Here is an 11,145-nt window from a genome sequence, read left to right as displayed (position 1 = left end):
AGGAAGCTGAGACAGGAAGATTTGTAAGTCTGAGGTCAGCCTCGGCTACATGATAAGACTCTAACAGAGACAGACAGACAGACAGACAGAGACAGAGACAGAGAGACAGAGAGAGATTGCTTTGTGCAGTTATGGAATTTCACACAGCACCTCCATGTTCACCGAGGGCTGGGAGTATGGACCAAGAAATTTGGCTATCCTGTCCCCCACCAGCTTCTGCTCTGCATGAGCATCTCCAAGTCATCCAAGAGACCACAAAAGACTCCAGTGGCAGATCCCAGGACATGGCTTCCCAAGAGAGGAGCACCGGGTGCTCTGAGGCCTGGCAAGCAGTGGCCAGTTCCTCTCTCTCTCTGACAAATGAGCCGCCCTCACCAGACAGGGCTCGCAGGCTCTGGGCCAGATAAATGCACCGCGGGACCAGGTCATTTTTCCTCCACTATCTCTCGCTGAAGCCATGCTGACACTCAGGAGTGATGGATGGTGAGGTGAACGACCACCCCACCCGCTGGATAAATGGGGAAGGGGGTGGCTCCAGCACCTGCCTACTGCTCTTTAGGGCTGGTTGCCTTGGGGGTGAAAAGCAAGACCCCATAAGTCTCACTCTGGAGCATCATGCACATTTAATCACATCTGTGCCACACATAGGCATGTGTTCATGTATGTACAGACTCATGTTCATACACACATGCACACACATGCACACACATGCACACACATGCACACACATGCACACACTCACATAGTCATACATATACATTTGCATATGTACACATGCATACACAAGCACACATAAGTGTGTGCACAGGCGCATAGACAAACACATGTATGTATACAGGCACGCACACACACAGACACACGGACACTCACACACACACACACACACACACACACACACACACACACACACGCATCCCTCCCTAAGTCTGCAACCTTCTGTTTTGTTTTGTCTTTGTCTCCTACATTAGTTCCTGAGTGCCTAGCCTCCCAGGCACATGCTGAGCCAGCCAACTTTTAAAAATCGGAATCCAGCAAGCCTAGGTCCCAGGACATTATCCCATGTCACACAGCAGACACCAGCCTGCAACCATAGCTGCAGATCCTATCAAGTCAGGTTTAAACCCCAAGGGGCTGAGACACCAGCAACTGCCACAACTGGTACCCACGGAGCAGGGAGACCCAGCCCACACAGCTCCACCCAAGCTTGAGAAAAGCCGCCCAAGGGACCAATGGTTTGTTTCTCTGCCCCACTGGCAGCCAGAGGCAGTAGCGTGACTGTGAAGGTTCAGCCAGCACTTCACCTGCAAACTGTAAACTTCCTGTGGAGTAAGATAGAGCTGGCTTCAGAGGCCCATGTTATGAAGTAAGAGTGAAGGGTCATGTGACCGGCAGAATAAACATGGGCCATCCCATCTCAGCTCCAGAGACGCCCATTTGTCCTCGCCACCCCTCAGACACGTGAATGCCTGGCTCGAGCACCAGCTCTCACCCTCCACCCTCTCTGGGGAAATGACGAAGGCCGGATAGAGCCGATGGGACCCGGAGTCCGGATGCCCACCGTCCAGGGCTGTTTATGTTTGAGCCCGTCCTGGAAGAAAAATGTGAGAAGACTTTTCCAGAACATGGTAGCCGAGTAAGGTCGCTGGGTGCCAGGGAGGCAAAAGACAATAGGGCAGGAGGGGTGGACACGGACGGAAGGATAGGGCTGGGCACAACTGCCAGGAGCCAGAGAGGGGCAGGCTCACCCTTCCCTCTGCTGCCAAAGGACCTGGCTTCTTGCCCCACCTGAGACCCTCTGCGTGATGCTCAGATGTTGTCCTGTGTGCACCAAGCTTGAGCTTTGTAGATGGCCCCTGCAAGGCGGGCCTGGTCATGAAGGCCTGTCACAGCAGCTACTCAAGAGGCCAGGTAGGAGGATTGTGATTTGAGGCTGTCTAGACCGTAGAATGAGTTCTAGACCAGCCTGGGATACAGAGTAAAATGGGGATGAAGCTCAGCTGTACAGCACTCACCTAGTACACTGCGCTGGCTGGTTTTATATCAACTTGACACAAGCTAGTCATCTGAGAGGAGGGAACCTCAATTAAGAAAATGCCTTCTTAAGATGGGGCTGTAGGCAAGCCTGTAGGACATTTTCTTAATTAGTGATTGATGGGGAAGGTCCCAGCCTATTGTGGGTGGTGTTACCCTGGGCTTGGTGGTCCTAGATTCCATAAGAAAGCAGGCTGAGCAAGCCATGGGGAGCAAGCTGGTATGCAGCACCCCTCCATGGCCTCTGCATCGGTTCCTGCCTCCATGTTCCTGCTCTGACGTCTGAGTTCCTGTCCTGACGTCCTTTTCCACAATGAGCAATGATATAGAAGAGTAAACAAAATAAGCCCTTTTCTCCCCAACATGCTTTTTGGTCATGGTGTCTGATCATAGAAACAGAAACCTTAAGACACGTGCCGACACACCAAGCTCAAGGAAACTACACACGAGGATTCTGTGATGGCTGTTCTTGCTTGTCAACTTGGCTCCGTCTGGAACTAACTGGGTGCACCTGTGAGGGAGTTTTCTCCATTAAATCACTTGAAGTGGGAAGACTCACCCTGACTCCATAGCTTCTGAGGCCGCCACGCCTTCTGGTGAGAGCCTTGTAAAGGACACAGAAGAAGAAAGGTTTGGCTCTCTGTCTGCGCTATTGCTGGCACGCCATTCCTTCCCTGGCCTCAGAGCCCACTTCTTCAGAGTTCTGGTGTTCACTGAAGACCAAAATGAGACGTTCAGCTTTGTGGACTAAACAACTAAATATACATAGTGTGTGTGTGTGTGTGTGTGTGTGTGTGTGTGTGTGTGTGTGTGTGTGTGTGTGATGTGTTTCTCTGTATGTGTGTTTATCTGTGTGTGTCTGAGCATGTACATGTGTGTATATCTGTGTGTGTGTGTGTGTGTGTGTGTGTGTGTGTGTGTGTGTGTGTGTGCACGCTACTGATACAGACTCTTAGGCAATGTTGCCTTTTCCGGTGATGTTTTGTTTCATTTTGCTTATTTCTGTGAGGCAGTGTTTCACACTGTAGCCCAGAACTTACTACATAGCCCAGGCTAGCCTTGAACTTGCAGCAATCCTCCTGCTTACATCTTCTGAGTACTAAGACAGCAAGTGTAGCCAACATATCAGGCTTCTGGTGACATGTCTTAATAGCAAGCAAGCTCCCAAGATATCAACGCAGAAAAAAAAAGCAGCAGATGAACCTGCAACCGATTTAAGCCCCCAAGAGCCAAGTCCGCTAGGCAAACCTCTGTGGCCCCGGATACCAAGGGGCAAGGTGGTGCCTCCATGACAGGAAGCTCACCTGCTCTGGAGAAGATGAGCTTGTTTTCCAGAAGGCTCTGGCTTTCAGGGCCACACAACTGCATGTCTATGGTTCTTCCTCTTTCACCTGGGTTTTTCACCTGCAAACATAATGGTGTTTCCCTCTGCCCTGAGGGGGAGATGAACCATAGTGTAGTGAACACACCACATGAGTTAGGACTCCACACCTGAGGTCCCTGAGCACAACCTGCCCCCTGCTTCAGCAAAGCCAGACCTGGCAAGTCACAGGGTGCTTCTGTGCTTGCAGTCCCTCTTCCTGCCAGGCACGGTGTAGCTCTCTGCCACCCGTCGTCCCCAGGAGGGCAAGCAGAGCAGCCTCAGGCTCAGACAGACATGCTTGAACAGTGGCTGCTAAATTAGGCTTTGTCTACACAGTCATTTCTCTTGCTCAAAGCTGGGGTGTTGCTGGCCATGTTGGCTCTTGTTGGCAATCCCAGCACTCTAGAGAGTGAGGCAGGAGGATTGCCATGACTGGAGCCTGATGTCACTAAAAAGCAATGCTTTATCTCAGACAGAGGGTTGGGGGTTGTGGGGAGAAAGCTAACACACCTAAGAGTTCAGAAATAGAAAGGATGAGTGGGATGCCACAAGCTGTCAAGGCCACACACCTGAATACCATCATCCCTATATGACAGACAACAACACTGAGGCTCATAGAGGTCAAGGGACTTTCCCCAAAGTAGAAAAGCCCAGCCTTCCCAGTGGGGCCACAACCACATCCTGAGCACTGGTCCACAGGCATCTGTGCTCCCTGCACCTGGGTGCAAAGACAACAGTTATCCTTTGTGCTGCCATTTTGGGAAATGGCTGAAGGCAGAAAGCAAAGGAGACCGTGCCACTTATCAACAGGGGCTCTCGGGGAAGAGGGCCTTGCAGCCAGGCAAGCAGGAGGCCTGAGGAATGTGGCTTCTCTGCAGGGGAGGGAACAACCGTCTTACCAGCAGGTTCCCATAGCTCCGAGGATGCTCTCTGGGGAGAGCAGTGTTGGAGATATCCCCTCCTCCAGCCAGCAGAAGCTAAGGGGACCTCACAGGGCTCAGCAGAGACACAGGGGCTTATACTGACCCCTGTATGCTAGCACCATGAGCCCGGCACGAGCCACCACTTCCCTCCTGGTCTACTTCACTCAGTCACAGTACCTGACATCAACACAGACAAATGGGTCCTCGTCCCCTCCCCCAGCCATGTCCAAGGTACAGAGACCTGGATGTGGCTGATACCTAGATAACCAGCCATGGTTGCACACACACCTGTAATGCCAGCATTCTAGAGGGTGAGGTCAGAGAATTGGTGAGTTCGAGGCCAGCCTGAGCTACACAGTAAGTTCTAGGCCAGCCCGAGTTACAAACTGAGGCCTTGTCTCAAAACATAAGTGACTAATAAGTAAATAAATTCCCCACAAGGTCTCGGTAAACTTTAGACTTAGAACCGCAACAGGTAAAATGCTACCTGCCTGAACAACCGCCCTCCCCACCCACCCCAACATGTCTTCTGCAGGAATCCTGGCACACGCACACTCGAGGAATTCAAGAGATTTCACTTCAAAAAGGACACTACAGCCAGGGTGCTCTGAGCCCTCCTGGCCTGGCCCTACCCACCATTTCCTCTCCTGAGTCCACTCATTCTGTCCTTACCTGTTGTAAGGACAGAAAAGTGACATCATTAGGGTGGAAGAAAAAAGGCTCGGGCACAGGTAGGGCCATGACTTTTCTGCCTTCCTTGCATAAACCATGAGGTTTTTCTACTACATATAAAAATAAGTTAAACCCAAGTTGGGAGAGCTGGGGGATCATATGCTAGGGTGTCCCAAGATAGCTCACCTGGGCTACACACAGTGTGGACATAGTTATGGGTTGGCATGTAGCTAGGGGACAGAACCTGGGACAGGGGCTCCGGACAACAGGATGGGGGCAGGGCTCTGATGAAGGGGATGGTACTGCCAGGTAGTGCCTCTCAGAACAGGTACCAGGGAGACCTCCCCTCCAGGGCACCCACCCAGATGGTGATGCAGGGCACTGATCTGCTGGTGCCCACAGGTCTACAGGAAGGAGTTTCCCTGGCCACTCTGCCCCTTTAGGTCCAACCTTGGATGGGCAAAGCTCCTGCTACGCTCAGGGGATATCTCAGGCATAAGTGGGGAAGAGTTCCTTATGCCGTCTGGGAACAGGGATAAGCTAGGGTCCAGCACCAGGTCCCATGTGGGTCTTTGTGGGTCCTCATTGGAAAACACCACCCTGCAGTTGTGCCCCAAGGCAGTGTGGCTCATGACATGGCAGCTTCTCCTCGTCCTTCCTCGCAATGTCTATCATAACACGAGCAGGACACATTCCTAAAACTCACTCTGGATTCAGGAAAGAATTGAGAACCTTTTCCCCAGCTCTTCCTCTGGAGGGGAAATCCTGCAGGTAGCAGAGCATCAAAATAGGCCTAGCATCCAGCAGCTGCCTCCAGGCCTCTGATGACACCTGCAGCTTGACAAATCTCACATTCCCGGTGTCTATTGGCAGCCCAAGGCCATCGCAGCCTCTGTGATAGATAAGACACACACACACACACACACACACACACACACACACACACACACACACACACACACACACCCAGGCTTGTGGCCAGGCAGCCCTGACTTCTTGGTGATCAGGACCATGCTGACCCCAGAGTGGACTTTGCCCTTCTTATGTCCCCTGGTCTGTGTGTGGCCCACTGAAAGGACTCAGATCTCTGCAGAGATGACTGGTACCCTCTCTTCCATCCCCTCTCACCTTGGGACACCTAGGTCACAGCTCTTGACCTCTGCTGATGACCAGCCATCCAAACGTCAGCAGCCCACCCACACCTCTCGCCTCTGACTGCATGGCACACACAGTCACAGCCAAAGACGTGAGAAATGCCGGCTGCACCCCTGTGTTCACACCCTCATCGCTCTCCACCTTCTCCCCACCGAGACTGCACCATCATCTGTCATCACACAAAGGCCGCTGTGACAACTAGACAAAGGGAAACCTGAGTCTTTACAGAACAAGCAAGAGGCCAGGTCTAGAGGCATGGTTCCTTGGGAGGCTGTGGCAGGAGGATTGCAATTTTGAGGCCTTCCTGGCCTGCTGAGTGAGTCCAAGTTCAGCCTGGACAACTTGGCAAGGGCAGACTGAAACCCAGGGTGCACCACAGCCATTTGCAACCTCATCTGTGCCACCACAGAGCAGACAGTCCCAGCAAACACCCCTAAAGTACTGCAGTGCTGGGCTGAGACAGGGACCCCCCGAAATCTGACCACTTGGCACAGAATCTAAGGAGACCCTCCTCCTGATAGTACCACCCAACATCTGCCCTCCTCGAAGAAGACAGAGGCCAAGCTTAGCCCTTCACACATGAGGGGGCACGCCCAGTGTCCCAGGAGAGTTTGTCAGAGGAGCCGAATTCAGCTGCCTGACCTCCTGGCCATTGCCTGGGCTGCACTGGGCAATGGAGCCTCTGCTGAGCTAATTGCCGTGGCCCCGGCATGGCCTGTGTGCTGCTGTAACCACTTCCTCTTTGCAGAGCAGGAAATTAAGGGAAGGACGGACTCTCCCTGCCTGTGCTTTTGAGACCCTTCCCAGGTCTCCCGAGCAAGGTCAGAGTCACTGCTGCTCCTTCGTGGTAGGGTGCTGTGTGGAGAGTTGATCATGTGCAGCCTCTCTGAGCTTCTTCTTCTTCTTCTTCTTCTTCTTCTTCTTCTTCTTCTTCTTCTTCTTCTTCTTCTTCTTTCTTTCTTTCTTTCTTTTTCAACTTGAACTTTAATGACACCGAACTCACAGGGAACAGCTCCTACTGCTGACCCCCCAGGCATTTGAAAACGATTTGAGGGGGCAGGAGAGATAGTTTACTGGTCAGAGCACTGTTGCTCTTCCAGAGGACCTGGGTTCAGCTCACACATTCTCACAGAAGCTCTCAATTATCTGTAATTCTAGTTTCAGGGGATTCGATGCCCTTTCCTGATCTGCAAGTGTACCAGCAAGCTTGTGGTGCACAGACATACATGCAAGTAAAATGTTCATATACATAAATTAAATTAATACAAAAATATTTTTAAAAAATAATCTTTGAGAGTACTCACTGGGCCATGATGCCTCTTTACAGTGATATTTATATTGATAAGTCACACTTTGCAAAGGAATGACCAAGTTTTTATTTGTGACTTCAAATACTTGCTTTTAATTTTTATTTTATTTTAATGTATGTGTCTATGTGTGTGAATGCCACACATGAGTGTAGTGCCCATGTAGGCCAGAAGAGGGCATCAGATCCCTTGGAATTGAAGTTATTAATGAGTGTGATCTGCTTGAAGTGGGTGCCAGGAACCAAATGCTGGTCATTTAGAAGACAGAGGTGCTCTCAACCAAGCCATCTCTCTAGCCCCTTTGCACACAGGAACATGCACAAAACTAATCAATTATGAAAACTGTCAAGCTAGGGGGCAACATTTTCTAGAAAAGTCTTATTTTTAAGTCCAGCATGATGTGCTGCTTTGTCCTCCCCTCCAACCATGGCAAACCCTTTTCTTCACTGTGGCTGGGGTGCTCTGTGGTGAAATGTGTACATATTGGGGAGTCTGTATTTTGCTTTGCTTCTGTGAGGGGGAAAAAAAAAAAAACCAAGGTCTCTAGTAAGTAATACCAGTTCTAATCCACTGGTGTTTGTTTATGGCCCAAGCTGTGGTTTTTAAGTAAATTATCTCTAAAATGTGTAAAACCAAATTGCTAATGAGGTAAGCAAGAAAAGGAGGGGCGTGGTCAACTGTGCTAGGCAGGGGCTCCACCCCTGAGCCACACCCCTAACACCTCACTGGGGGATCCTAGATGGGGCTCCACCCCTGAGCCACACCCCCTACACCTCACTTGGAGATGCTAGGCAGGGTTTCCACCTTGAGTCACAACCCCAACACCCCTCTGGGATCAACCACCCAGCCTTGCTTCCAGCTCCCACTGAAACATCCTATGTAGGGAGCACGGCGGGGGGGGGGGGTGCTCTTTTCTGGGCCAAACACTAAGCCCTCAAAAAAAGCAGCTTTTTTTAAGGAGACAAAACAAGATCACTCACTGGGGTGCACACTTGACAAAGTTTTCCTGTCCTGTGAGTCTCACCCCTACAACACAACAGGACCCCTGTTGTGTTTGGTTTCGCCTCTATGGTTGCCATCTGCCCTCATGATCTCTGGAGCATTCACACAAACTTAAAGACTGAAGTCCAGGAGACATTCGGAGGCTGCGGGTAGATACCAAGACCCCCTCCCTTGAGGCCCATCTTCCCGGAGACCTGCAGGGTGGAATCTCCACAAGATTAAGGCAGGAAAAGGGACCCAGGAGAGGAAGCGGGTTAAGTATAAATGGTTGAGAGAGGAGAAGAAGCAGGATTCAGGGCCAGGACCCTGAACAGGATGCCATCAGGTAGGGAAACTCCAAACGACCCTCAAGGTGGACTTTCCCCAGTGTCAGCTTCCATTCCACCCCAAAGGCAGAGAGATAAGCATGGCTGCAGGGCTGGGAAGTGGCTCAGCAAGTAACGCACTCGCCAAATGAGTATGGCGTCCCGAGTTCAATGCCCGTCACCGCATATACAGCTGGGTACAGTGAGCAGGGTCCAACAGTGAAATGCATACCTGGGGCCCTGGGGCCATGGCGAACAGTGAAACGCATCCCTGGGACCTGTGGCCAGCCAGGCCAGCCACTGAGCCCCAGGTCCCATGAGTAGGCCAACCACATCTCAAAAAGTAAGCTGGAGAGAGATAGCTCAGCCGTTAAAAAACACTGATGCTCTTTCCTAGGGCCTGAGTTCAGTTTCCCACATCAGGCAGCTCAGGGCACCAATGCCTCTTCAGGACTTTTCCTTCAGGCAATTGCACTTGGGTGCACATACATACACATATAATTTTAATGTTTTACATACAACCTTTAATAAACAAAAAAAGGCAGAAGGCAATAGAAGAAGACGCCCAAAGCTGATCTTGGCCTTCACATCACACACACACACACACACACACATGCATGCGTGCATACACACACACACTCACACAACACACATGCACGCACGCACACACACACACTCACACAAATTTGTGCACACACATAAAATCATGGCTGCAGATCTGCCAGGCCCACTCCTCAAGCCCTGGTGACTCAACAGCGTTTATGGGAATCTTCCCAAGGCTGCGTCATCCCCAGCGCCCGCCAGCAGCCTCCCCTCTCCACCGTCTTGTGCTGAAAGGAATGTCGAGATGAGTTGATCCAGCCCCACATCTAACAGAACAAGAGGACCAGAGAGGTTAAGTGACTTGTTCGTGGCGGCACAGCTAATTAGAACCAGATAAGACCCACATCTGAAGCTTCTTTCCGCCTTCTCCAGAATGACTGCCAGGCTCACTGCGACCTCTCAGAGGCTCCCTGTGGCTGTGACACCAGCAGGCAGTCTAAACTGGCAGGCTGTAACAGTTCTAGAATTCAGGCTTCTGCAATCCTCAGGCATCAGTGTCCATCCTCAGGCTAGCCACATATTAAGTCAGGTAATGCCTCCCTTCATGCTGCCTGTGGGACTTACATATCATACGCATAATGTCTCCGGTGAACTTGAAACTGTTCAGAGGAAAAGGAACCCACTGAAGGCCAAGCTGGCGGGCGCTGGCGCCCTCTGCTGGACACATAAGGGCATGGACACTTGATGGAGCAGGCCTTCCCACATCTGTCCTATTACAGGGGTTCTGATTGGACATGACCTCCACTTTCCGAGCGGAACACCTGCGCAGAAACCTGGCTCCATCCTCCCTTTCTCTTCCTTTCTTTGAACCGGGGTCTCACTCTTTAGCTCAGCCTGCTTAACTGGGCAATCCTCCTGCCTCAGCCTTCTGAGTGGATCATCATGCTGAGCTTAGAAATGCTTTCAGGGTATGGTGTTAGCTGGGCACAGGGCACATGCCTGTCATCCTAGCACTTGGGAGTCTGAGGCAAGAGGATGCCAAGTTCCAGGCCACCTGAGCTGCATACATAGAGACCTTATGGCTAAAAGTAAGCTAAAGCCTGGTGTGTTTCATGCATCCATCCACCTCCCTGCCCACACTATATGTCTTCTGGGTACCTACTCCCAACTGAGAACTAACTGTTCTGGGCATGCAAATACAGTGAGAGAGGTGGGAGGAAATTGTGCCCTGTGCTGGGCCTTGTTGGGACCGTGGGCAATCCACAAACTACCAAACAAGTGTGTTAGTTCTGTGAAAAGGAATCACGGTGGCAGAGGGAGGTGTCTGGTTCTGTGGAAGAGGCAGTGAAGGGGAGCATGCTCACCAGCAGAGAGGACATCCCATTCGAAGGCATGTGGGGGGGGCTGTGGCTAGTGACTGGATACAAAGCAAGAGAGCCTGGTCAGGATTGGGAGACAGAAGAAAACCAGGAGAGGAGGTGAGAGGGGCACATATCCAAGTCAACGTTCATCTCAAGACGAGGCCTTCGAGGCTTTTCGGGGAGGTAGCCCAACCCCCACCTCCCCCAGCCACAGCCTCTGGCTAACCCCACGTGGCTGGTAGCGCAATCTCAGAAGAAGTCCTTCTGTCCAGCCTCAACTACATGAAGCAGAGCCGAGTTGCCCCCTCAGCCCACCAATAGTGCAGCCGAATGGCCAAGCCACAGTTACTCTAGGCCTCAGACTTTGGGGGTGCGGTGTAACAAGATTCCCGGCACCGGTTCATAGTTACCCCAAGCTTCCACCACAGTGCCGAGCATAGCATCTCCTGACTCTCTAGGGCCAGGATAAGGTTTCTGGGGTCC

The sequence above is a fragment of the Acomys russatus genome, chromosome 26 (genome assembly GCF_903995435.1).
Source record: "Acomys russatus chromosome 26, mAcoRus1.1, whole genome shotgun sequence".
Taxonomy (NCBI): Eukaryota; Metazoa; Chordata; class Mammalia; order Rodentia; family Muridae; genus Acomys; species Acomys russatus.
Note: the sequence above shows the minus strand (reverse complement) of the source record.